Genomic DNA, 10,914 nt, shown 5'->3' on the forward strand with positions numbered 1-10,914 from the left:
GTTTGTGTGTACAATTGATGATAGATTTTTTTTTTAATGAACTGTGTTTCCTGCCAGGTCTGTATCCGTCTTGTACAGTGCACATCCCTGTTTAAAAATCAAAGTAATTGTCGTGATCCAGCAGACTCCAATGTCTCATATATCAGCATCCCTGCACTTAAAAATGGCAGCAGTGGCATTTTAACTAAGCTTGTGCTTAAAAATGGTGGCGGGGGTGCTCTTAACTAAAGCTCATTAGACAAGCTTTAGTTAAAGCACCCCTGCCATCATTTTCAAGCATGGGGATGCTGACATGAGAGCCTCTTGGAGCCACTCTAATTAAAACACCCCCAGCTCCGCCCCACTCCCAGAGCATGTGTATAAACAAACTAATTAAGAAATCAATAGACAAAGATTTTTTTTTTGAAGATGCTGGGATTGACTCTCCTAAGCCACCTAAGAGTACATGAGTTCTTCATTCAGCCATGCTCTTTAGCATGGCGATTAATTCATACTGGCCACAACTCACAACCTTATGTCTGCCCCATAGGAATACTAGGTTTCCATCACTTTCTTTAGCCTCTCCTAATAATCATACTTAATAGTATTTGTAAAGGTAGTTTGTCAAACTCCAAAAGAAGGCTTATGATTGTGGTTTTATTTCTTTGTAGCTTTGGCAACTGAGGATGAAGTTAAGATGATCCCTATTTTCCATTGTGTATAATGGAACTAAAATATGATTCCAGAGAAGATGTTTGTTCTCTGAATACTACTTTAACAAAACAGAGGGGATAGTAGTTTGCAGGAAGGAAGGTTTAAGTTGCAATAAGAGGGAGGATAAAAGAGAGAGCATTTAAGCAGTAACAAATGTGGAAATGGAATACCATATTTTATTGCACACATTACCTATCTGCTTTAAAAAAACAGCTGCTGGAAACGGTAGTGTGTATATGTGCAAAACAGAGTAAGAACAGTTTTTGCCTTACCAGGCACAAGTGAAATTTAAAATTGGCATTGTTCTTTGGGGAATAAAACTACTATTTAGCTACTTACTCTTTTCCCCCTTCATTCTGCCTTTCAAATATAAGGTATATTTTATTTTGAGGCATGTTTTATATGCAAGAAAATATAGTATGTAGTAGAACTGGAGGCTGAAGGAGGGTAGAAGGAGAACGTGATTGGAACATTGGAAGGGTAGGAAGAGTTTGGTAAGATGCTGACAGATGACAAAAGTAGAGGATGAAGTAGAAAGCCCACAGCTCTCATTCTAAGAGGTTAGAGGATCATAGGAAAGCAGTGCTGGGAGAGACCTCACAAGGTCATCTAGGCCAACCCTCTACTCAATGCAGGTTCATCTCTGACTAAAACATCCCAGCCAAGTCTGTCAGACCTGCTTTTGAAAACTTCCAAAGATGGAGTTTGCACATTTCTTTAGGTAGCCTGTTCCAATGTTAGAACACTCTCATAGCTCAAAGTTTCTCCCAGTCTCCAACCTAAATGTCCTCTGCTGCCATCTAAGGCCACCCTGTGATGGTGGGCTACTCCCCCTTTTCTACCGCAGAGCTAGGCTAGGGCCAAGCCATGCCGCCTTCTCCTTGTGCGGCCAAGTTATGGCTGGGTCGCACCCCTTTTTTCTTTGCAGGGCCAGGCCATACTGTCTTCTCCCCAGTGGAGCTGGGCCTACTCCCCCCCACCCCCCTTCTCATGGCTAGATGTGCCAGCCTTGGGCACTGAATCAAAACCACCATCCGGTCCACAGTTAAACCAAGCACTGCCCATCTGGCCCACGGGCACCTTTGTTCAGGTCTGTGTTTCCTTAGCTTGTTAATGAGAATGCTGTGAAAGATGGCATCAAAAGCATTGCTAAAAGTCAAGGTATATTATATATTTTGCTCTCCCCCATCCACAGAGCCTGTTACCTTATCATACAGGTTGATCAGGCGTGACTTGCTCTTGATGAATCCATGTTGATGATCACAGAATCATAGAAGTAGGGTCGGAAGGGACCTTGTAGATCTTCAAGTCCGACCCTGACCCCTCCCCCACCCTCCCCCGGGTGGGAGAAAAGACTGGACTCAAATGAGTCCAGCCAGGTAGTCATCAAGCCTCTTAAAGATCTCCAGGGTAGGAGCCAGCACCACTTCCCTTGGAAGTTGGTTCCAGCTCCTAGTCGCCCTAACTGTGAAGTAGTTCTTGTGGATGTCTAATCTAAACCTACTCTCTCATAATTTGTGTCCATTGTTCCTTGTCATGCCAGGGGGCGCTAGGGGAAACAGTGTCTCCCCCAAACCCTTCTGGTCCCCGCTAGTGAGTTTATAGACAGTCACCAGGTCCCCCCTCAGCCTTCTCTTGTGAAGGCTGAACAGATTTAGGTCCCGCAGTCTTTCAATGTAGGGTCTGCCCTGTAGTCCCCGGATCATGCAGGTGGCCCTCCTCTGGACCATGATGACCATGATGATGAAGCGAATCTCACCACACTCGTATGTTGGAGGCATGAGGGCCAGAAAGCCAGCAACAGGTAGAATGGTCATGTCAATAAGACGATGCTGACTTTTCCTGATCACCTTTGTTCTCCTCTAGGTGCTTTGCAATGGATTCCTTGAGGACCCTGCTCCATGAACTTTTCAGGTATACAGGTCAGACTGGTCTGTAATTCTTTGGACCTCTTGTTTCTTAAAGAGGGCACTGTATTTGCCCATTTCAAGTCAACTAGAACTTTATCAGAACTTGTGGAGGTCAGGTAGCCAGTGGCTCTGAAATTCTCTTACCAGTTCTTTCAGGACACTTGGATGCGTCCTATCTGCCACTACCAACTTGCTGCCTCTATTTTGAAGACCAAAGTAAAGAAGAAATTAAATACTTCAGCCTTTTTTCATGATCCTTCACTAGATTGCTTTCTACGTTCCTTAAGGACCTATGGTTTTTCTGGTTTTCCTCTTTTCACATACTTACATTGAAATCCCTATGTACTGAATACCCTTTATGTCCCTTGTCAGCTGCATTTCAAACTGTGCTTTGGCCTTCCTAATTTTCTCCTTGCATATCCATGTGCTACTTTTTCCTAGTAGTATGATCAAGTTTACATTTTTATAGGATTCTTCTTTTGAGTTCCAACTTATTTGAGAGAGTGTTGCTTCAGTTTAGCTCCTGCACCCTTAAGAAAGCTTCCTTTAAAGTACAGCCAGGTCTCCTGAACTCCTTTTCTCCTCAGACTTTCCTCCCAGAGGATCCTACCCACCAGTTCCCTGAGTTTGTTAAAGATGAAGGTTAAGCAGAATCCTTAGCACTATGAGGAAAGTGTGCATTTTTGTATTTATGTAGTTAAGTTTGGAATCTGAAATGATCATGCATGTTGTGGAAGGTATAGACTATAAGTACTTTAAATATTAGAAGGCAGATAAAAAAAATTGTATTAATCTCTGTTTTCAAACTACTGTGAATTTTGACAGTTTGAGTCATGCTTTCTGCATGCTTGCAGCTTTCAGTACTGAAGGACATAGAGGAGGAAACTAGGACCACAAAAATAGGAATATAACGTTTCAGAAAAATCAAAATATGTTTGTCCATTGATTAACTCACTGAAATAGATTTGAGAATGATTTAATAGAACAAAGTAGCAGCATCAAACAACAAACACCTGTCTGAAGCTCTTGTTGCAGTCAAAATCAGGATTCTAACCTAGTGCAGTTAATCAAACGAGGTGTCATATCAATCCTTAATTACAGAAGGACTTTTAATAACTGTTCCACAAATGAGCTATACAACTAAATTCCTTCCCAATATTCAGTAAATAAGCTATCACAAAAGTCCTAGTATATGTTAACTGTAGGGCTGTGCAAAGCTTCAGTTGCTGATTCGGTTCAGAGAAGATTCAGCCTGATTCAGTGGTTGAGTCGTCGAATTGAATTGGAAGACCCATTAAAAGGTCCAAATCAAATCTGAAGCCTCTGAATCAATTTGGAAGAGATCCAGAAGGATTTGGAGATTTTGATTGGCCAGGGAGAGGCAGGTACAGCTGGGTGGCTGCAGCTTCTCTCCTCTGGCTATGCCTGCCTGTCCCCTGGCAGTGAGACCCAAGGGAGAAGCCCCCATGGCTGCCCTGCCCAGCCCCATACCCAGCCAAACCTTCTGACACTTAAAAAGCTTCATACTCACCTGCTGCAGCAGTGGGGATCAGGGCCTCTGAGGGCTCAGGGCAGAGGCCCCCATGCAGTGCAGGGCAGTGGGGGGCAGCAGGGATCGCTCCCCTTCTGCCTGGCAGCTGCCCCACAGTGCGGCTCAGCAGGGCGCTGCGTTCTGTCTGGGACCTGGGGCCTCTGGGGCTGAGTGCTGCTGGGCTCCAGCTGACAGATGGAGATGCCCCAGCTCCCAGACAGCGTGTGGTGCCCTGCCAAGCCATGCTGTACCTGTGCCATGACGCAGCTGCCATGCAGGTGCCAGGCAGGGGGGGCAGGGGGCAATCACTTACCCCATGCTGAGCAGGGGGCTCTGCCACGAGCTCCCAGAGACCTCTGCTAGAGCCAGTGGGTGCGGGGCTTCTTTTGTTTAAAAGTCCTGCACTCACCAGCTCTGACAGCAGAGATCTGGGCCTCTGGGGGCTCATGGCAGATCCCCCCACACAGCACAGGGTAGTAAGGGACAGCAAGGATCACTCTTCCTCACCTGGCATCCATGTGGCAGCTATCACATTGTGTGGGTACAGAGTGCCTAAATGGCGCCACGTGCTACCTGGGAGCTGGAGCGGCTTCACTTGTCAGAGCCCAGCAGCACTCTGTCCTAGCTCCCAGACTGCATGCAGCATGGGTGCCAGAAAGTGGGGGGGAGGGGGGATCTCTGCTGCCCTGCTCTGGCCCATGCTGGGCAGAGGGGCTCTGCCATGAGCTCTCAGAGGCCCTGATCACCACTGTTGCAGCTGGTGAGTGCGGGGCACTTTTTTTTAAAGTGCTGAGAGGCTGGGGCTGGGCGGAGGCAGCCATGGCAACTTCTCCCACAGCTCCCCCCACCTGGGGAGAGGCAGGCACAGCAGGAGGAGCTGCAGGAGAAAGTGCAGCTGCCCAGCTGTGACTGTCTCTCCTTGGCCAATCCAAATCAGCACTGAATCTCCAATTCTTATTTGGCTGAATTGAATGGGGATAGTGATTCAAATCACCGATCAAATTATTGTCCTCCAAATTGGTTGAATCCGAATCAAATACTTCCCTATTCGCACGGGCCTAGTTAGCTCTAATAGTGTCTCTCAGCAATGCAGGCCAGAAGTGGTTTCAGTCTTTGCATCCTTCACTGGGCATGGATCCCTCACAGAGAGTGATCAGCTGGGCACAGTTTACAATGTTGCAGTGATTTCTTTCTCTCTCCTGGCATGTGCATTTTGCTAGCAACTCTGTTTCGTTCTTACACTCTCTTCTATTGTACCTTTAAAGCAATCCTCCTTGACAGTTGGTAGACTAAAGTCTGAACAAAGCAGGTAGGGAAGGACCATCATGTTACAGTCGCTAACTGCTCGGATCCTGTTTTGGATCATCCAGTTGTTAAACTTATTTATGCAAGCTTTTAATCAGTTTGGAGCTTACATTTCAATCAAATGGGATGGGTCTTGATTGACTGAATAGGACACCATGGGGCATTGATACTGCTTTGGGTAGTTGTTTTAACAGTGGGACAAAAGCCAAAATATTCTGAACCAGTAATGGTCTAGGGAGACATTTGCAAAACCCCAAACATGCATTGAATGCCTGTTCCAAGAACTATGCCTTAATCAAGGGAAAATGTCAACAAGGAGGATATAGTCATGTAGGGAGGTGCAGTTATTTATGAATGGTTTAGCATAATGAAACATTGGGTACATTTGCAACTAGCACAAGAGATTAAATCAATTGAGATTTGCTTCATCTGACATGGTCCCAGTCACGATCTTGCATTCTTGTGCAAGATGCACTATTGTTTTAATTTGGTCATTTAAAATTTCATGTGTGGGTCAGGCCAAGCTTTCACAGTCATCACTTTTGGAAAATAAAATCACTCTAAATGAGGTAAAGCTGAAGATATTGAAAATAACTGTGGGCTTCTGTATAAGCCTTTTGGATCCCCCAAATAAGTGGAAAATCCTAATTAAACAAGAATTTTCCTGCACGTATTGCAAAATTCCTGGATATGCAGATAAAAATATAATTTAAAAAACAGAGCCCACTGAGAGTCAAATAAGGAAAGTGTCATTTAACCTCAGTATGTAAGCATCTGCTTTACTAAATGTTCAAATCAGGAAATTCCTTTTACAGGTTAGGGAAAACAGCTTTTTCCTACTTCTAATATTTTCTTTCAGTTTTTTTTCCCTCTCATTTTAAAGCAGCATTCAATTTATTAAGGAAATCCCTCAGATAAGAGGGCATTAGAAATCCTGAAGTATTTTAGGAAAAAAAAAATTAAAATCCTGAGAATCCTAAAACAAATCCTGAAAAAACTCTTAAATCCTTCTCCCTCTCCTCAAAAAAGTCCTTGAAAAGCAGAAAGTTTATGGCATTTTCCCTTCCTTTATATAAAATTTAAATGGCAGTATTTATTGAAACATGAAATATGTTTGAATCAACTTGGTTACTAGTGTTATGGTGCATGGTTCCATTCAATGCTATGCTAACTCTTATTCTTAGAATAACCTAACATTTGATAGCCTATTTACTGCTTAAAATGTCTATATACAATGTCATGCATATTCTTTACATTTATTTGAAAGAACAGTAATGGTGGAAAAGATTGGGTAGGACTAACTCCATCTTTCCTACTTGCTGAAGAGCTCTTACAAATCAAGAAAAATAAGTAAAATATATTGGGGAAATATCAAAGCAGGTGATGCTACAGTTCTCCATGGAATTTCCTTTAAGTACCCCCTGTTCAGGGTACCCCCTTTGTTAACTCTCTTATTTTCTGTCTATTGAACTGCTTATATTAGCTATCAAAGAGTTTCCACAGAGGTTCAGGACATCGTAATTGGTAATAAAGGGCATAAAATGGCACTTTTTGTAAAAGGTTCTGCATTGCCTCAGTAAATAAGTTTCCATTTAGTGCCTTAAAGATATCTTGAGAGTTACACCATTGCAGCTGTTTATATAAACATGACCAACTCCCAAGTAAGCAATCACCTTGGGTAACATTAGGGAATACTTTAATTACCATGATAGTCATGGAACAATGCAATTGATTCGAGCACCTGTATGTGGAAGTGTCATTGAATCCTCCAAACACCTGCAGCCTCTTTTAATGTATATCTTAAATTGAGACTTTGAGTTTGTTAGGCTGGTATCCTCTAGATAATACGAATTAAAAAAAACAAACATACAAAAAAGGTAGGCAGCAGTTTTATGGGGCAAGGATAAACACAAATCAGCTTGTTCAAGCTATAGTGTTATTTGGCTTTAAGCCAGTAGCAGATTAAGAGGCAGACTGTTGGGTCTCCCATCTCTGGCATCTAGAAGAGCTGTTGGAATAATTTTGATTTTATCATTTTCTTTATTGAAAACTAAGGCAAAATCATTCTAAAAACTTTCTCCAAGGTTTTTTTTTTTTTTAAACTCAATTGCCTTCAAAAGTTAGATCATACCAGAAAGCTGAGTTTGGTGTTTCAGAGGCATTGTCTCACCACACATTTCAGATGCTTGCCAGTCTATAGCTGGCAGAAATTAGGATCTTTTGCTCAGATCAAGATACCTCACTGCTAGGCTTGCCATAACAGATTAATTTCCCCCCAAATCCAGAGGAATCTACCACAAAGGTTGATTACAAAAAGAAATACTGAAAATAGTAGAGAGGTTATTCTGTTGCCTTCAAAAGGGTTAAAAAGTGGAGGTCTGAATCAGTGAAGCAGAAAAATCAGACCAGTGATCCTGAGGACAGCCTGCAGCCAGAACCCTAGCAACAGTGTTAAATTGCATCTAGTGTCTGTGGGAAGAGGGACTTAATCCCATTTGCTAAGAAGCTGGCAATCAATGTGCTCATAGAAAGGAAATGATAGAAGGAAATGCAATGATCCACCTGCTTGAGGGGAGTCTTGGAACAATTCATGGAAGAGCACAGTTTCTTTTGTCAACATGGAGAGCTACATCAGTGGTAAGGACCTGTCAGGCAACAACCTGGTACTCATGATGCAGCCACTAAACATTACCTCATTGCTTATGCTCCAGGCTCTGAAAAACCTGACAAGATGTAGGTGTATGATCAGCTAGTTGTGGCTTTTCTGAGAGAGAGTCCATTACTTGTAAGAAAGAGAACTTCAACATGAACTTGAAATGTTGATTTCTTACCTGAAATTTGAACTTGTGAAAAAAAAGTCCCTGATCTCAAAGTCCTGCTTGGTGTTCAAGCTAGGGAGATCAGCAATCTATGGTCTGGATAATTAGGAAAAGGTTGGTTTGAAGAGTAGGTTACTGCAGGGGGTGCCAAACTCCAGACAAGTGGGTTGGTCTATTCCCTGGAGAGGAAGAAAGGACAAGAAGCAACTACTGAGCCCCGAACAGAGCTCCTTTTTCATGGGACACACAATCAATCATCTTCATGCCTGATAAAGGGAACAGGTGCTTTTACTTTCTCTAAAGGTTTTAATTAACTGAAAAAGTCTCCTGTATTGTACAATCGTCTTCCTCTCTGCTATTGTTAAGCAGATGGTCACCGTCAAGCAGGCTTGGTCTTCTAGATTGAAATGCAGTGGGAAAGAACAATGTTAGCACAGTTCACTAGTGAGGAAATGCAGTTACGTGGTTTTTTAAAAGAGTTGACCAGAAGGTTGTAGCTTCAATTGCAGAGAGGTGGGAAGTATTCATTTACTCTGAGACATTCTTAACTTTGGATGATTGCTGGTTTAACAGCTCAGAAGGGTCTTGTAATTGGAGGTTCCACCTGTTTTGAGGACACTATTGAGGAAAACCTTATGCTCATGACACCTTTTTTTTCCCTTAAATAATCTTCTATCACATTCAGAACAGTTATCCAAAGAAGAGGTAGAACATAAGGAGTGATAACACAGGCTCCTGTTCAATGTCTGACACTGTGTATTGACTTGAATTCAGTGCTCTTCGGTGAGCTACCAAAAATGCCATCTTGAGCCAATTGTGATGCTGTTTGTGATGCATTCAGCTAGAGTGCCAAGCACCCATAAATGCTTGAATTGTATGCTTTTACAATGGGGAAATCAGTGTTGTTGGGTTTGTATGTCTATTTCCACATCATCCAGCTCAGTCACTGTTTGTTTTTAGTTTGTATGGTTGGTTACTATGCACAGGGAAGACCTTGAGCATCCTTGTCCGGTGCTGCCCTGGATCTCCCTATTGGAACATAAGATTGCCTGCTAGCAGCACCCACTTCTCTGTCTGGTCTACTCAGGTTGCTAGCTGGTAATGATGTACAGGTGTGGGCACACCTGTCTGACAAGGACTCTCCTCTGGAATACCTAAATAAACCTGATCTGCTTCTATATAATCCCTTGCCCATGATCTCGTTTCCCTACCGCCACAACAGGAGTAGTGTCTCTGTTACCCTAGACCGCTGGTGGTAGACCACCTACCCTAGACCAACCTTTTTAAGTAGGTGATCACCTTTGGCTTTTAAAAGCAACCCAAGATCTACCATGCCCTGCTACTCCCTCCCCGCCCCCCTCAGAGGGCTGTGGAGAGGGGGGGGGGGGGGGGGGGGGGGGGGGGTGTCCCCCCACTTCCCTCCCCACAGATTTGGGGGGGGGGGGGGGGAGAGGGAGTAGCAGGGCATGGTAGATCTTGGGTTGCTTTTAAATGCCAATGCAGAGGGAGAAATAATTATTTGGAGGCATGCCTCCTCAGCAGCTAAGTCCCACCCAGCTGGGGCCCCACTCAATTTACCTGCTTTTGCGTCTGCAGCACTGTCCCTCACCACAGAGGCTTCAATCTAGCCCTTGCCCCTTCCCTCCCCGATGGACTGACCTGCTGGGCTGGGGCACGCGCGTGTATGCAGCTTCCAATCTACTCAAAGAAGCTTTGAGATCTACCTGCAGATCGAGATCCACTAGTTGGTGCCCGCTGTCCTAGGTGAAGAGCCCAATTCAGCCTTTCTCCACTGCTGCTGTTTTGGTGCACTTTTTCTTCTTAGCTTGGTGTCTCAACCTGTGGTTCATGACTCAAAAGTGCAAGAACATGTGCAAGGGTTGGGAACAGACTTTGAAAAAAAAAATTTCTTCTTTAAACAAGAATCCAGGTTTTTTTTCTTTGTAGGCTGGCAGCTCTAGCCTGCTTGGGGCCTCCCTTTCCTCACCCACTGGGGGGCTAGGACCTGGGGCCGGACTGAGGGGCACTGGGTCGGGACTGGCCATCCATGTTTACATGGGTCCTGGTACAAAAAACGTTTGAGAACCACCATGTAGCTCTTGACCCCTGGTGTGGCTCGGAAGAGCCTCAGCCTTGTCTAAATCTCTTCTCTGCTGCCTCACCGTGTGTTCCCAAAGGAAAGCCTGGCACCTGCACAGCTGCGGGAGGGGGGGGGACATCCACACCGGCCTGTCGGGAAGGGAGTGCAGGGCAGCTGCTTGAAAATGAAGTGCGTGTAAGGCAGGCATCAAGGACTGAAGGGGAGGGAAGGGAGTAATTTCCATCAAGCTAAACCTTTTCTAATCTTATAGCAAACAAGTTTTCGGGTTTCAAGAGTCGTTAATTGTCTGGGGGGTGGCGGTGAGAGCCTGCCTGTGCAGTTATTTATTGATGCATGCGCCTGCAGTTTGCAAGCACGTGTCCGCCGGGGCCCAGCTCGTGGCTCTTGGGCGCTGGGAGCAGCCGAGCCGTGGGAAGGAGCTGCCTGGTCCTCCAGAGCCTGCCGTGCAGACGAGCCGGGTCTGGTGGCGTGCGAGGTGCGTGGGGGAAAGCCCGCTCCCGCCCCGGCCGAGGCCGGGAGGAGAAGCCGGCCCGGGCGGCCGCGCCGCAGCCCCGC

Source organism: Crocodylus porosus, unplaced genomic scaffold (assembly GCF_001723895.1).
Source record: "Crocodylus porosus isolate Cpor-Errol unplaced genomic scaffold, CroPor_comp1, whole genome shotgun sequence".
Taxonomy (NCBI): domain Eukaryota; kingdom Metazoa; phylum Chordata; order Crocodylia; family Crocodylidae; genus Crocodylus; species Crocodylus porosus.